Source organism: Rhinopithecus roxellana, chromosome 20 (genome assembly GCF_007565055.1).
Source record: "Rhinopithecus roxellana isolate Shanxi Qingling chromosome 20, ASM756505v1, whole genome shotgun sequence".
Lineage (NCBI taxonomy): Eukaryota > Metazoa > Chordata > Mammalia > Primates > Cercopithecidae > Rhinopithecus > Rhinopithecus roxellana.
In genome coordinates, this window is record NC_044568.1 from 5,017,369 (window position 1) to 5,033,397 (window position 16,029).

Consider the following 16,029-nt stretch of genomic DNA (forward strand, 5'->3'; position numbering starts at 1 on the left):
GACAGAAAGAGGAGGGGAGGACAATAGCAATGAGGGAAAGAAAAATAAAGGGGAGGATGAGGGGGAGGAAGCAAAGGAGGAAGGGGGAGGAGGAGGAGGAAGAGGGAAAACAGGGAAGAGGAGGATGAGGGGGAGGAAAGGGAAGAGGAGGACGAGGGGGAGGAAAGGGAAGAGGAGGATGAGGGGGAGGAAAGGGAAGAGGAGGATGAGGGGGAGGAAAGGGAAGAGGGCAGAAAGACAGCAGCTTCTCCAAGAGCTTGTATTCACGGTGGCAGCAGCTCAATGGGAAAATCAAGGGCACTGTGACACAAGAACCTCCTGCTCTAACAAGCCAGATGTTCATCTGAGCCAAGGCTCTCAGGAACAGCGTCTGGACCTCGCTGGCCAGCACCGCAGACACGCTGGGCCCAGAGATGAGCTCCCTCCCAGGGGCGGTGTCGGGAGTGACAGCTCCAGGAAGTGGCCACTAGGTGGCGTGTGCGCCTCATCTTCCGTCCCGGGTTCCCAGCCGCGGGAGGCAGAGGCTGGGGGGCTGGGGTTCCAGGAAGCCGAAGGTCCCTGTCACAGATAGATCCTGAAGCCAGCCCAGGGGATGACAGAGCAGCCTGACGGAGCAACAACTGTCACCACGGTCTGCCCGGGAAGTAGGTCCACACTGTCCCTTGCAGGGCAGCGCTTAGCTTACAGGTGCTCCCGGAGAGACCCCAGGGCAGGGAGGGGAGTGGGGAAGAGCTCTGGGCTCAGACCTGAACTTGACCACAACAGAGGGTTCAGGTTCCAACCACGCTTCCTGGAGACACCTCTCAGCCAAACCTCGGGGGGAAAGAAGCGTTCCCATTTACAGAAGCTCCACGGTGACCTGTTTTAAGCAGTGAACAGCCATGCCACAAGTAACTGGGGAGAAAAAAAGTCCACAGCTTAAAAATCATTGAAGACCCCATTGCTAACCCTGGTGGGCTCCCATCATGGGGCAGAAACCCAGATAGGTGCTCATCATCTGGGGTTCTTTTTCCTAACGGGGTCCCCCAAGTTGATACAGGCTCAGGTCCCACAAAATTTGGATCTGCCCCCTTCTTGACACGTAGAAAGGGCTCAATCCACAGTGGCTGACCAGCAAGATAGGATGACCTCCATTTTACAGATGACAAGACCAAGGTTCAAGGACCTATGGGAATGGGACACCGAGCTGGGACTCCCATCACATCTTCAGAATGGCAGCCAGCTGCCTTGTCCAAATACCACTCCAATGTCCCTCCTGTCCTCATGTCTATGGGGACAGGCTAAACAAAGGCTCAGAAGGTGCCTGTTCAGATAAAGATAGCTGTCTTCAGGGCAAGTGGACTTGAGCAGTAGACACCACTCACTCTTTGAAGCCCTAGGGTCTATCAAGCACTCATCAAAAACTGGCGGCTTTGCCTCTTAGCTTGTCAAAAGAACAACTCAGCTGCTGGGTGCAGCAGCTCCTTTCTGTAATCCCAGTGCTTTGGGAGGCCGAGGCAGGAGGATCACTTGAGGCCAGGAATTAGAGACAAGCCTGGGCAACATAGTGAGACTCCATCTGTACAAAAATAAAAATAGCCAGATGTGGGAGCATGCATCTGTAGTTCCAGCTACTTGGGAGGCTGGGATGGAAATATCACTTAAACCCAGGAGTTCAAGGCTGCAGTGCACTATGATGGCACCACTGCACGCCAGCCTGGGCAGCAGAATGAGATCCCATCTCAAAAACAAACAAAACTGAGCGAATGCTACACACTTTCTGTCGCTCATCATCATGGAAATCTGGGTACAAAGCTCTGACCCCACCCATCTCTCATGGCTCTTCTCTTCCAAGTACCCCTCACAGCTCATGGACCAAACCCCGAGTCTCCCTGAGCTCTTCTTACCCTGTCATGTCACGTAAATCAATGGGTGTGCGTTGTCCCTTTGTCTAAATGATAGGCGTATTATCATTGGCCAGGAATGGCTGTTTCTGTTTTTAATTTGTGCACCACCACTCACCCATAGCATCTCGCATCTGGATTCGCATTCAGTAAGCACTCAATAAATGTGTCTTCTTCCTGCTGGTACAAGATATGTACAGGGGGTAGGGGTGGAATGTTGACAACTGGAAAATGAAAGTGTTTCAGAATTATGGAGCAAATGAACAGGGAGATGTACCGTCTATAATAAATATACCTCTGAAGAGCCTTAAAAGAAATCAATGAAGCACAACATCAAAGTCCCGGGGAGTGATAAATCAGGAGCCTGATAGACAAAAGTGCATCTGAAATCATTTAAAGTGCACCAGAAATCATTTATGTCTGAGTAATTAGAACACATTGGAACGACTCTGTGCCACTGAACTGAAATTGAGCAACATAATGTTTATGAAATCCCCATGGACTCGGGGAGGAAAACCAGAGATGAAAGTTGCACTGAAGATTCTCCCCACTGGCCCAGAGCCCTCCTGCATAGTCCCCAGGGGAGACCTAGGGGGAAATGAAGTTGCTGTTTAGTCCGTGTGCAAATTTGCTTTTTTCTTCTAGTTAAAACATATCTGCAGTCCCAGTTGCTGAGAAAAAAAAATATCAGGCTCAGGCTGTACGTGACAGGACAGGATCCCCCAACCACCTGATCCCCACCTCCCAACCAAGAGGCAGTCTAAGACAGAAATGAGACCAGATGGGCATCGTTCCTACAAAAAGGTGGCCATTCCTAGCAAGAAAAAGGCTGGGCTTCTTTCTCAGTGTTCCTACAGAATTTAACACTCCCTCCACAGCCCCACTGACAGAAGGGGAGGGAACTGACCTCGGTCAAAGAGCTGGGACCCTGAAGGTCAGCATCAGGATAAAAAAACGTCCGAGGAAATTCTGCAGGAGGAGAATGGGAGATGAAGGATTCAGAGAGGAAAGAGGGACTTCTGTGCCCATCCATAGAATCCAGTCTTCGGATGCTGGCTGGGGAAGAAAAAAAAAAAAACCCCGTCTACCTTGATTTGGGGAGTTAAATAAGGATGACAGAACCTCGAACTTGGAGACATGCAAAGAAGCCCTCAGACATCAAGTGTTCTTGGGATCTTTCCACTCAGTGATGGAACCTGGCCCCATAAACATGACCCCAATATGGTTCTGGTACTGGACTGCCTCCTCCCACAAAATGATGGTCTGAAATTGTCCATCAAATGAACCTGAGATGCTGCTGTCTTTATCAGCTCACAGATAACAAGAAAGGAAAATTCCTCTTGGAGTGTGACTTTTTCATTCCTCTCTCCTCTCAGTTTTACACCACAAATAACCTCAGCTTTTGAGAGCTATAATCAGGGCTGCAACCCTGTGCCATCAGCAGGAATGAAAGCAAGTGGAAGATCCCTGCATATATGGAGTGCAGATGAAAGTAATCTTGCACCCATGTATGGAAATATGTCTACTTACCCTCCCTTTGCCAAGAACCTGGAAGGCTTATACTGGGGAACCCACCTTCAACTGTGCAAATGCAGAGATACTGCAGGCATATGTGTGTTCTGAGCCTTGAAGGATGTCCACCCAGATGTTGGATGTGGGGCCTTCTCAAGCCTGAAGGAAGCTTTGGCCATGCCACCAGCTTTTTCCCATCTTAGTACCCCTGTGATTCTGTCCCCTGCTCCAACTGAGGCCACTCAAACAAACCTGAGAGATCTTCACAAAATGCAAATCCAATCACCTCCTTGAAAACCCATCAGGGCCCTCCCCTAGGCTTAGTCCTCTTCTCGTGGGCCCTTGAGCTTCAGTCTTGTCATATGTAAAATGGAGCCCATTCTATCTTGCTGGTCAGCCACTGTGAATTGAGTCCTTTCTATGTGCCAGGAAGGGGCCAGATCCATGTTTTGTGGGACCTGAGCCTAGGTCAATTTAAGAGACCTCGTTAGGAAAAAGAACCCCAAATGATGAGTGCCTAGCTGGGTTTCTGCCTCACGGTGGCACTAAGGTCTTCAATACTTAGGGTTAAAGACCAGCATCCTCACCATCGCCTGGCCTCACTTGAATGCTCCCCCTCCCTGAACTCCAGCTACTCTGGTTATCTTTTAGCAGTTCCACCAACAAAAAAAAAAAAAAAAAAAAAAAAAAAAAAACTCCCCTGGCCACAGGGCCCTTGCACATGCTATTTCCTCTGCCTAGAATGCTCTACTCTCTCCTGACCTTGCCCTGTGACCTTGAGAGCTCAGTTCATGAGTCTTCTCCTCGGGAAATCCCAGACATATCCACCATGTATGCCATGTTTTATTATAAGAGTCTTTCTCAGAGCCATTATCCACCTTGTGAAGCACTTTTCTTCATTTGTAGATACCCTTTTGTATGAGTATCTGCTTAATCTCTGTCTCACCCTACTTAACTGTAGGCTCTGGGAGGGTGAGTCCTAGTGTGTCTTGGCTTATAACTATAACCTTAGCAGCTTCACAGGACCTGGCACATGGTGGCTGCCCAATATTGCATGGATGGACAGATGGAGAGGTGGATGGGTAGATGAGTGGATGGGAAAGTGCGTGGGTGGGTGGATGGGAGAGTGATTGGCAGAGTAGATGGATGGATGGGAGAACTGATGGGAGAGTAGATGAATGAATGAATAAATGAATGGATGGATGGATGGATTAGAGTGGAAGGAAGAATGAATTAATGGATGGGTAGGAGAGTGGGTGGGTGGGTGGGTGGGAAAGCAGCTGTATGGATAAGGGAGAGTAGATGGATGAATGAATGAATGGGAGAGTAGATGGGTGGGAGAGAAGATGGATAGATGGATCAAGTAGTATTTCCATCCCAGCCTCCCAGGTAGCTGGAACTACTGGTGCATGCTACTACATCTGGCTATTTTTATTTATTTTTGTACAGATGGGGTCTCACTGTGTTGCTCAGGCTCATCTAATTCCTGGCCTTAAGTGATCCTCCTCCCTAAGCCTCCCAAAGTGCTGGGATTACAGATATGAGCCACTGCACCCAGCAGCTGAGTGATGGGAGAGTAGATGAATGGGTGGGTGGATGGATGGATGGATGCATGGATGGATGGATAGATGGATGGATGGTTGGGAGAGTGGAAAGAAGGATGGATGGTTGGGAGAGTGGATGGATGGATGGATGGATGGATGCATGGATGGATGGGAGAGTGGATGGGAGAGTGGGTGGGAGAGTAGGTGGGAGACTGGGTGGATGGATGGATGAGAGAGTAGATGGAGGGATGGATGGGAGAGTGGCTGGATGAACAGACAGATGGGTGAATCACTAGTTTTTGTTGATACTGGTTTTTAAGATTGATCATTTTAACAGTTGAAAGAAGCTGAGTACACAGAAGTACAAAGCAAAAGGCTATTGAAGGAAGAGAAAAGCCAGCATAGGAGCCAAGGAACACAGAAGCAACAACGCTGTCCACCAAATCATTCCTTTGTTCTGTCAGACTTCCTGTGCTCTTACATGTGCAGGCACTGAGGTGATGCTAGAATTGCAGTGAGCTGTTGAACCAGATGTGTCAGAAGTGAGAAAGGAGAGAACAAATTAGAATACAGAGTGATTGACACTTTGATGAAGGAAGGAGGTGGGGCCTGGGGTCCATGAAACCCACTGCCAAACTAATCCAGACAGGTGAGTAAGGACCTGCCCTAGGTAAGCCAAGACCTTAAAGGTGAACCCAAGATTTCAGGGGAAGGCAGGCAGGGAGACTGGGTGGATTCCACTGGGTGGATTCAGGATGGGGATGTTGCCAACAGAGCACACGTGGGCCAGCAAGAAAGCATGCCACACCTAAGGATGTGGATGATGCTCCAGTTGGCTGCTGGGGAGATGTGGAAACAAATTAGGCTGGAGAAAAACACAAAGGCCACATCATAGGATGCCCTGTAGGCTGTGTCAAGGAGTTTGGATTTTAGCCTGAGAACCACAGCACACAACTTGAGTGTTAACATAGCCAGGGACTAGAGGGGTCTGATTTTTATTTATTTTTATTTTTTTAGAGACAGAGTCTTGCTGTGTCACCCAAGCTGGAGTGCAGTGGTGCAATCATAGCTCACTGCAACCTCAATCTCCTGGGCTCAAGCCCTTCTCCCGCCTCAGTCTCTGGAGTGGCTGGGACTAATGACATGTGCCAACATGCCATTAAATTTTTCATTTTAAAATACGTTTTTTTAATTTTCTACTTTTGTAGAGACAAAGTATCCCTATGTTTCCCAGACTGATCTCAAACCCCTGGCCTCAACTGACCCCCTGCTTCAACCTGCCAAAGCACTGGGATTAACAGCATAAGCCACTGTGCCCAGCCTAATTTTTATTTTTCAACCTTGTACATCATGGTATCTTTAATACCCCTGCCCCGACTGCAGTTTTAGGTAAACCCCTATCCTGCTATACCCATGTTCCTTGGTACACTTGCCTCACTAGGCATCCACTTGCTCTTCTGTTAAATGGGGACAACAGAACCCCATAAGACACTCTCACAATCACATGAGGCTACGTGAATAAAACATGGGCCTAGTACATAGCAAGTGTGCAGCAGCAGTTCACTAGTCTTTCAACAAGTAGTGACTGAGAGTCTATTACATGCAGGCACACGCATAGGTGCTGGGGATACAAGAGTGAACAAAACACTGGTAACGGGATAGGCAGATAGTAACAGGATAGGCTGCTGGCATACTGGAAATTCACAAAACTCCCTGCCCTCCTAGTATAAGAGCTACAGCAAGCCAGCAAGTACCTAAAATACACTGGATGTCAGAGGGTGGCACTCAGTGTTGTGTGAGCTTCAAAGCAAGGAAAACAAGAAGGGTGCTGAGCAGGTCTTATAGAGATTTAAATAGAGCCATCAAGGAAAACATTGCAGAGAAGATAATATTTGAATAAACACCCAAAGAAGGTGAGAGCACAAATTATGCTGATGTTGGTTTTGTCCTTCGCCCCGTCCCCACCGTCTCCACACAGTCCTCTGCCCCCCATCCCCACCTGCCATCTCCCCAGCTCCTAGAACAGTGCTCAGCACAAAGTACGTGACCGATTAAAAAAAAAAATGATGAGGTTAACAAGTCTTAGGGAAAAGCATTCATGGCCAGGGGAACAGCATGTGTAGAGACCACAAGGCATGAGGACCATGAAAAACAGCCAAGTTGAAATGCACCAGGACACTGGGGGCTGCCTTATACATGAGGGTTTGGATGCAGGTCATGGGGTCCCACTTGGTTTGGCCAAGCTCTGGCCTGGAGTGACCCTGGGTCAACCTTGGCTAACATGGTGGACATCCCTACATGCTTAACACCTGACACTACTCCAGGGCGATCCTGCCCTTTGTCTCCACATGAAGGAAATAGCCTCCTTGGATAAAAGCCTGGAAGCTGACCTCTCCTCTGCCCCCAGTAGGCTGACTTTTCTCTAGAGTGAGTGGGAGGTGACAGGCGTTCACATTCCACTCCTGTCTCAGACAAGTGACAGAGAATGTAAGATGGCTGTGGGTTTTGCTGGTGATGGGATAGACTGATGGCATATTGGAAGTTCACATTTAAAATACAGCTCTCCTTTCTGTAAAACGAGATAGCATCTACCAATTCGGGTAATGAATATGTAACTTAAATGCAAGCCATGGGAGTTTGGAAGAAGGGCCCAGGTAGTTTCAGGTGGTTCGGCCCATTTGGGTACACAGCACAGAGCCCTCTTGCCTCCCTCCAGCAATTTTATTTCTTAGCAAAATCATTACTGAGAATATTGAACTCCCTTACAGAGATGTATTTGCTCCCCTTATCTTCCTTCCATCTTTCTTGATTAAAAGCTATGTGTGATATTTGTAGTTATCAAACATCAATATTTGGCATGGATTTGTGAAATGGATATGGGGGGAAGAAAGGAGTCTGACCATTTCTGTAAAGGGTAAAACCTTGAGCAAACAGACTGCATTTCTTATTAGGGACACTAAAGAGCAGAGATGCATTTCAGAAGGGACCACCCGGACTGCACCCAGCAGGCTTTGTGAAACCAATGATCAGGGCTCAAAATTAGATTCTGGATTTCATCAGGAAAGTCAGCTACCTTCAGAGGATAGGGGATAGGAGGGAGAGGTAAGCAGTGTATCTCACAACTGTTAGCCCTACAACTATTACAGGGCTTTGCAGCCTTCTTCCTTACAGAGCTCAGACAACTCCAGCACTCAAACTGGGCAGAGCTGAAATAATCAATAATAATAATTAAACCTTCTCTAGTGCCCTCTCCTAAGGCTTTACCTATATTAACTCATTGAATCCTCAGAGCAACTTGTTTTATCAACTCTGTGTTACAGATAGGAAAAGTTACAACACAGAGAGGTCAAGCCCCTGGTCCAGGCTTCCACAACAAGTAGGCAGCAGGGCTGGGATTCAAGGCTGCACCCTGGTTCCCAGCCATGCACAGAACCACTTCGCCATAGTGCGCCTCCATCGCGTGGCCACGTGTGGACCCCCACACCTCCACAGCTGCCCAGAATCATGGGATGCTATGTGTTCAGAGGGCTGCTGCTGTTATAGAAACAGAGCCCTTGGTTCCGTGCTACACCCTTGCGACACTGACCCAGTCAGTCGAGACTCAGAGTGCCCCTCCGTGAAGTGGGGGTAATAACAACCACGCTTGCCCCCAGCATGTTGTGACAATTCACAAAATATGCATTCAGAGAATGAGCATGCAAGTGGGATTTGCAGTCATTCCTGGTGGGAGTGAGCATTGGTATAACCTCTTGGGGCCACTTTTGGATAGCAGCTACTCAAACCAAGCACGTGCCTATTCTGTGACCAGAGACACACTCCTAGGTGTATTCCCCAGATAAATGAGTACCTAGGTCCACCAAACAACAGGTGCAAGAGTGCATATAGCCCCAAACTACAAACAACCCCAATAGTCATCCATGGGAGAACGGATACGTCACGGCCCTATCATACAATGAAATACTGTCCAACCATTAAAAAGAGTAGCTAGTGGTGCATGCAATAGCATAAGTGATTCTCCTAGGGATGCTGTGGAGGGAAAGAAGGCAGATACACATGGACTGCAGAGGTCCATTTATACAGTTTTCAGAAATGAGCCCAGTGGAATTAGAAAGGCAGTGACCTCAGATTGAGGCAAGTAGTGTTGACAGGGAGAAGTATGAGGGAGCCTTCTGGGATAGTTTAAATCAACAGAGCTGACATTTTCACTCATTCATTTCAAGAACAAGCCTTTATTGAGCACCTACTGTATTTTAGGCACCCCATCAGGAGATAGGAAGGAGAAAAGACCTTCACTCCCCATCCGTAGTTCAATGCCAACACTGAAACCTGTCAGTATCATCACCGTGTCTCCAGGGGGCGTAGCCATCCTCAGAGATTAGGGGAAATCACTAAATAGATTTCCCCTCTTATCTGGCAGAAAGCAGCAGAGAGAAATGGCAGGGATGTTCACCGGAGCAGCAGACCCTGCGCTGGCTGTGCCTGAGGTCAACAGTGCCACTTAGCATTTCATCCCAGCAAGTCCAGCTTCCTTTAATCAGAACCACGTGGCCAACATCACGGGTGATATTTTGAAGGGAAAGAATTTAAGCCTCCATGTGTCACTGCCCCGAGTATCAGCTTTGTCCTCCTGCTCCTAATGCCGTTATCTCGTCCGCACACTTGGTTTTCTGCCGAGCAGATGCTGTAGAAGGCACATTAGCGGTGAGAAGCAGAGCGTGCCCGGGAGTCTGGGTGTAGAGCTGGTGACCCCTCGGCTCCCCAGCCCACTCCAGCGAGGAGACATAGTGAAAAATACCCAGGAGGGACCAAGGCTTCCTGCAGCCTCCCAGGCTCCTAAGCCAGGTCCCAGGGAGATGTTTCCAAAATGCAAATCGGACCCAGACAATCACCAGCTTAAAACCTTTCAGTAGCCACACACTAATCACAGCAAAAACTCAATTTCTTAACTACTATGGAGCACTGGGGCATGCCTGATTCTCCCACCAACCCCTAACATCCCCTCCTCCAGACTATAACAGACCCAAGTTCATGCCCATGTTTCTGATGATTCTGTTCCTTCTGCCTGGAGCTCCCCATCTCCTGCAATCAGTGTTATTACTCCCTCTTGTCCTTCGAGATTCTAAATATCACCTCCTCTGTGAAGCCTTCCCTACCTGTATGCACCACCACTCAACTTTGTATTCTTCCTACACTACAAAGCAATCAGATTGGGCCTCAGTTATGGGCTACTTCTTATTCATCCTGTGTCCTCCTCACAGACTGCAAGCCCTTTGAGGGCAGGGTTTGAGTCTTATTCACATGCATATCTTCCAACTCTTAGCAGTGACTGCAATATAGTTTAGGGAGTTGGGGGTGGAATGAGGAAGAGATAAGAAGAAGTGAGGGAGAGAGGAGGTGAATGAGAGAGGAGGTGAGGAAGGAAAGGAGGGAGGAATGAGGGTGAAGGGCATTTTGTAGTTGGAGAGCAATGCAACCACAGTGATTTAGGAAGAATCTCTGAACAAGGCTTTTCTGATGAATCTGGATGAATGGTTAGGAATTTGGACAGTCAGATTTCAGGGCAGAATTCAAGCAGAAAGGAGAGCCTAAGCAAATGTCTGCAGTCAGGGAACATGGGGCATGGACACTGGAGGACAGAGTGGGAGGGGAGTAGCATATAAGGTTGGAGAGAGAAGCCACCAGATAGTATCCAAATGCCAAGCCTGAAATCAGAGGACCTTGCTCTCTACTCTTACATCACAGAGAGCTGCTGAAATACGCTGGAAAGGAGGAGTCATGGTTCAGCAAGTGAGCTGACCAGTCAGACAGTGGGTCAACTAGAGACATGCTATGGGCAACCTCTGCTAACTTCGGATTGAGAGTAAGACAGGAAAATGCCAAGGATGCCAGGGAGGAGGGAGGACAGTCATGCCTATGAATATAGAGAAAGAGAAGCAATGGGAAAGGTGGGGCAGCTTATGGGTTCCATGATGGCTGCTACAAGTCTCTATGAGACACCTGGAGTTGGGACAGCATCTGTGTTGGCACTCTCCCCTCCTGTTCTCAAGGCAGACATTACCAATCAAGAGTACCACTCTTCTCTCCTATACCAAGGAAGACATTACTAATCAATGATGCCAGTCTCCCCTCCTAGACCCAAGGCAGGCACTACTCATCAATGACACCACTCTCCCCTCTTAGACCCAAGGCAGACTTACTCATCAATGGCACCACTCTCCCCTCCTAGACCCACGGCAGACATTACTCATCAATGGCGCCTCTCTCCCCTCCTAGACCCAAGGCAGACATTACTCATCAATGGCACCACTCTCCCCTCCTATACCTGAGGCAAATATTACTCATAAATGGCACCACTCTTCCCTACTGAGGACAGATATAGCCTTGGCATCTTTGACCTGGGACTGGGTCTAACCTCCACTCCCATCTGACTGCCATCTATAAATGAGGTGTTACCTATTCTCCATACACGGTACAGGCAGCATAACCTGGGATCAGGGATGTGAGAGCAGAAAGAGCCTGAGAAACCCTCATTTCACAGACACAGAAGCCAAAGTCCTTAGATAGTTGGTGGTGGAATCAGAGATGAATTTCAGTCCAATGTGCCCTCTTTCTTCTATATTCTGCTGCATCTTGGTGGGTAAAACAGGGAACAAGCCTGTCAGCACTCGCAACAACTAGAAACCAGAGCAGAAAGGACAAGCAAACCTTCCTCACGAAGAGACTGGCGTCAAACCTGAGTCAATGCTCAGCGGAAACGAAGGCCGGGTGAGTGGGTGTGTGTGCGCAGGCTGTAGGGAAGGCGACAGGAGCTTCCCTTCCATCCCTCTGAACAACACAGATCACTTTTGCTAAATTCCAAAAGGTGGCAGCATTCCATCAAATATTCATTTGCTGAGCCTGCAGCAGGGGACCTCCTACAGAGGTGACATGGGCAGGAAGTTAAGACATTTAGATGGCCAGGGGATAACGAAGTCTGGAGGGTCAAACACTGATGTGGTCTGGTTCCTGGGGGGCCCATGAGTCCCTTTTCTGCAAGAAAAAGGGAAAATGCTGGAGAGAAATAGCAGCACACTTGGCCCCAAGAAGAGGAGAAATCCAGACTCATCCCGGGACTGTATCTGCATGGACAGACCTCAGTGCGGCTCCATGATCAGTAGCATGTGGGCAGGACCCATGACTTACCTCTAACCAATAGAAAAGATGATGGGCATCCCATGATTATGTTGGGCCATGTGTACACAAGACTCCATGTTGCTAACATGCACTAGAGAGACACTCCTGGGAAAAGCACACTGCCACATTGTAAACTGCCTGTGGAGAGGGCCATGTGGCAGGGAACTGCAGGTGGCCTCTAGGGTCTGAGGGCCTGCATCCTGCAGCCACAAGAAACTGAATTATTTCAACAACCAGTGAGCTTGCAAAGGGACCCTGAACTCCAGATGAAACCCGCATCTCCTGCCAACTCCCTTGACTGCAGCTTTGTGAGACCCTAAGCAGACAACCCAGTTCAGCTGTGTCCAAACCTAAGACCAATGGAAGCTGTAAGATGGTAGATAGGTGTTTTCTGAAGCCACTAAGTCTCTTATAGTCTCTTAAGCAGGCATAAAAAATGAATTTTTTGTATTTTTATTACGGGAAACTATAGGAGTAATGAAATATGGATCCAGAATGAGGCAGAACAAAGTAAAAATTTGGGTTCTCCCACTTAACTTCACTATGTTTGCTGCCTTGGGTATAGGAGTGGAGAGTGACACCATTGATTAGTAATGTCTGCCTTGAGTATAGAAGAGGGGAACGGCACCATTGATTACTAATGTCTGCCTTGGGTACAGGAGGCGAGAATGGCACTATTGATTAGTAATGTCTGCCTTGGGTATAAGAGGGCATATTTCTACTATATCAAGAAAGAGAGAAAAAAATAATAGTACGGTTCTTACGCTGGACAGCATCACTTCCACGGGTTCAGGATGCATTTGCTCCAGAGTGAACCCAAAAGGGAACATGTACCTACAAGTTTCTCACTCAGTCTCATTCCCAAGTGCCTCTCCATCATGTGGCCACATGATCACAGATGTCACAGATGACTCCAATGTTTAAAGACAGGTATGTTTCATTCATTCAGCATGCCACCTCAACACAATCACTTCATCTGGCATCTAAGCAAAGACCCTCACTTTTTCTAACAGTCAGGAAAGTGTGGCTGTATTTGATGTATCAAGGGGCAGAAAGATTGGTCTCTAACAGGACTTGCGCAAGTAACTGACCAGGTGTGATTTCTATGTTACCTGATGACTCTGGAATTAACTTTGTACCCAAGACACAGGTTCCCAGGAAGGCTCCCTGCATCACCAAACAGAACCTGCTGGCCTTCCCCTCAGCTCAACGCAGCATGAGAAACAGCCCGATCTGGGTCTGAATTTCAGACTGCTTCCCTATTAGCTACGAGACTGTGCAAGTCATGCCCTTCTGAGCCTCAGTTTCCCCACTTGTAATCAAGGGGTTTGGACAGGTCTTCCCTCCTTGGACTACTCTGGGAAGAGAAAGATACAATGCCTGTGAAATGGCGGGTGCAATGCCAGGTACTTCCTAGTTCCCAAAGATGCTACCTATTATGATTATTTTATTCTGCATGCTGGCAAAATGTACTTTCTGCATCCAGGGAAAGCTGTTTCTGGGAGACAGTGCCAAAGCAGAGAGGTGGAGGTAAGAAAAAGTACAGCTGACTGGTGACACAATGCAGTGACTAGGAAGGGCGGTGAGATGCCATGGCCTGGAGCATTCTGCATTCTGGAGCAGGTAAGGGCCAAAGAGTCTGTCCAGAGGCCACATTTAGTCTTGTAAACCCCATTTTCACTCCTCTAGAGGAACATCACAGTATTTCCATGACAAGGGAGAACGAAACTTGAATGAATATGTCGTCAGCTCTCCTGGAAAACCTTCTTAACAGTCCAAAACACACTGCTTAATTTCATAAATAGTTATTACTAGTATTAGTATTATTACTACATTATTACTACTATTACTACTACTGCTTACTATATTACATTATTACAACATTATTACTAATATTATGTTATTACTACCACTGTCAAAGAGCATAACTGCTCACTATAGAAAAAATAAAATAAGAGTCTAAAGAAAAATGCAAAAACCAGCAATGTAGTTGAACTTTCCATCTGCCTTTGTGACATCTCTCTGCACTCAGAGAAATGGAGATCTATGAATACACTTTGCACATAATTGGAATCATATAATACAGGCTGTATTTCTCACTCAACAATATGTCATGCGCATCTTTCCAAAACAATAAACATAAATCCTCACCACGAAATCCTAGCAGCAGCTTGGAATTGGACTTTATGGATACACACAATTGACTTAAACTATCCCTTATTGAGGGATATTGAGGGTGCATCTTTTTAAAAATTATTTTTGCTACTACAATCATCCCCTTAATAAATATACAAACACATCTCATACGTGTACAATCATCTCCAAGGTGCAAATTCCCAGAAGTGTAATTGCTAGATCAAAGATGGAACACATTTTTCATTTTGACACATGTGAATATGAGGCAATCTGCCATCCAGAGATGGTCAGGCTAACTTATGCTGCCTCCAGTAGAGGTTGTGAAAATGACTGCTTCCATCCATGACCCATTCCAAGGCAAGACAGGAGGCTGACCTGTGAGAGTCCAGCCAGAAGGACCCAGCCCAGCAGGCCTTCTACAGTCAGAGGCTGGATAAGAAGGAGTAAGTTAAGGCAACTGGATCCTCACAACATGAATCTCTGCAAACCTAGAAGACTCTACAGCCTCCAGAGGAGAAACCAGCAGGATACCATCATCCCTTTCACTAGAGAGAACACATCAGCCTCCACGCGTGAGGTTGGGGGCCAGGAAATATCTGACCCAACCCAAGACAGCTGAAAATCTAGCAGGCACAGGCACTATTCTAACCACTGGGGAAATGGAACCCTGTCAAGACACCTTTGATCCTAGCGTGAGCAATTAGTTTTTTCAACTACTTTCCCTTCAAAAGCGTCTGTACCACCAACATCAAGTCTTTTTAGTAAGTCACTTTCCTGCTCCACGCCTCATTTCCCCATCTGCAAAATGGGTTTAGTATCTTTGTTTTCTTTCCACAGACTCAGTGTGACATTACAAGCATCCTGGGTAGAACTGCAAGACATAGTTTTTCCAGTATTATGAAGAGTGTGGTGGCCTCCAAGATGGCCCCATGATCCCTCCTCCAGGTACTCATGCCCTTGTATGGTATTATCCCACAATCTCCTGAGGATTAGGTTGTATGAATGATTGAATACAGCAGAGGCAATGGCATAGGACATCTGTGGCTACGTCATCTAAGGGATGCACAGGAATTCACTGCCATCGTCCCCTATGGCTTCTACTTTGCTCTTAGTCTCTCAGATCTCTCACCCTGGGAGACACCATCCACCATGTCCTAAGGACACTCAAGCAGCTCTGTGGCCTCCTGACAATAGCTGTTAGGTGAACCACCTTGGGCGCAGACCCTCTAGCCCCACTCCAGCCTTCAGAAGACAGCAGCCCCAGCTCACATGGGACCCTGAGCCAGACCACCAAGCAAACCACTCTCAGATTCCTGACCTGCCGAAACTGTGAGATAATGAAAGTCTGCTGTTTGAAGTCACTAAGTTCAGGGTAATTGTCACGTGCAAGAGACAGCCGATACAATACTTTCCTGCTTCACACATCATTTTTCCATCTATCCAAAACAGGAAGAATATTTCACAGACTTGACGTGAAGCTGCAAGGCTCCTGGTCCTCCATTGATGCAGTTGGGTCAGAGGGTAAGTCCAGGCTGTGTGACCATGGGCAATTACTTTGAGTTTCGGTTTCCTAAGCTACAAAATGAGGACAGAAACAGCACTTACCTTACGGAGTCATTGAGAGGATGTTAAAACAACAGAGATCGAACATTTGGTCAACTGAGAAGTGAGATAAGAAAGTTGGGTGTGTGGTTGTCATTTTTCATCACTCCTTTCCTCTTCTTCCTCTTCTTCTTGGCATTGCAGGTAAACACCACTTTCAGATGATCCATTAATGAGGT

General features: G+C 47.5%; 1 long non-coding RNA gene across 1 annotated transcript; it reads left to right on the plus strand.

Annotated features, from left to right (window-relative positions):
* Positions 1–516: 516 nt before the first annotated feature.
* LOC104654660 lies at positions 517–15,577 on the plus strand. The gene is made up of 3 exons (XR_746875.2): positions 517–644; positions 5,429–5,588; positions 15,086–15,577. It is a non-coding gene; the product is annotated as an uncharacterized LOC104654660 (long non-coding RNA).
* The last annotated feature ends 452 nt before the right edge of the window (positions 15,578–16,029 follow it).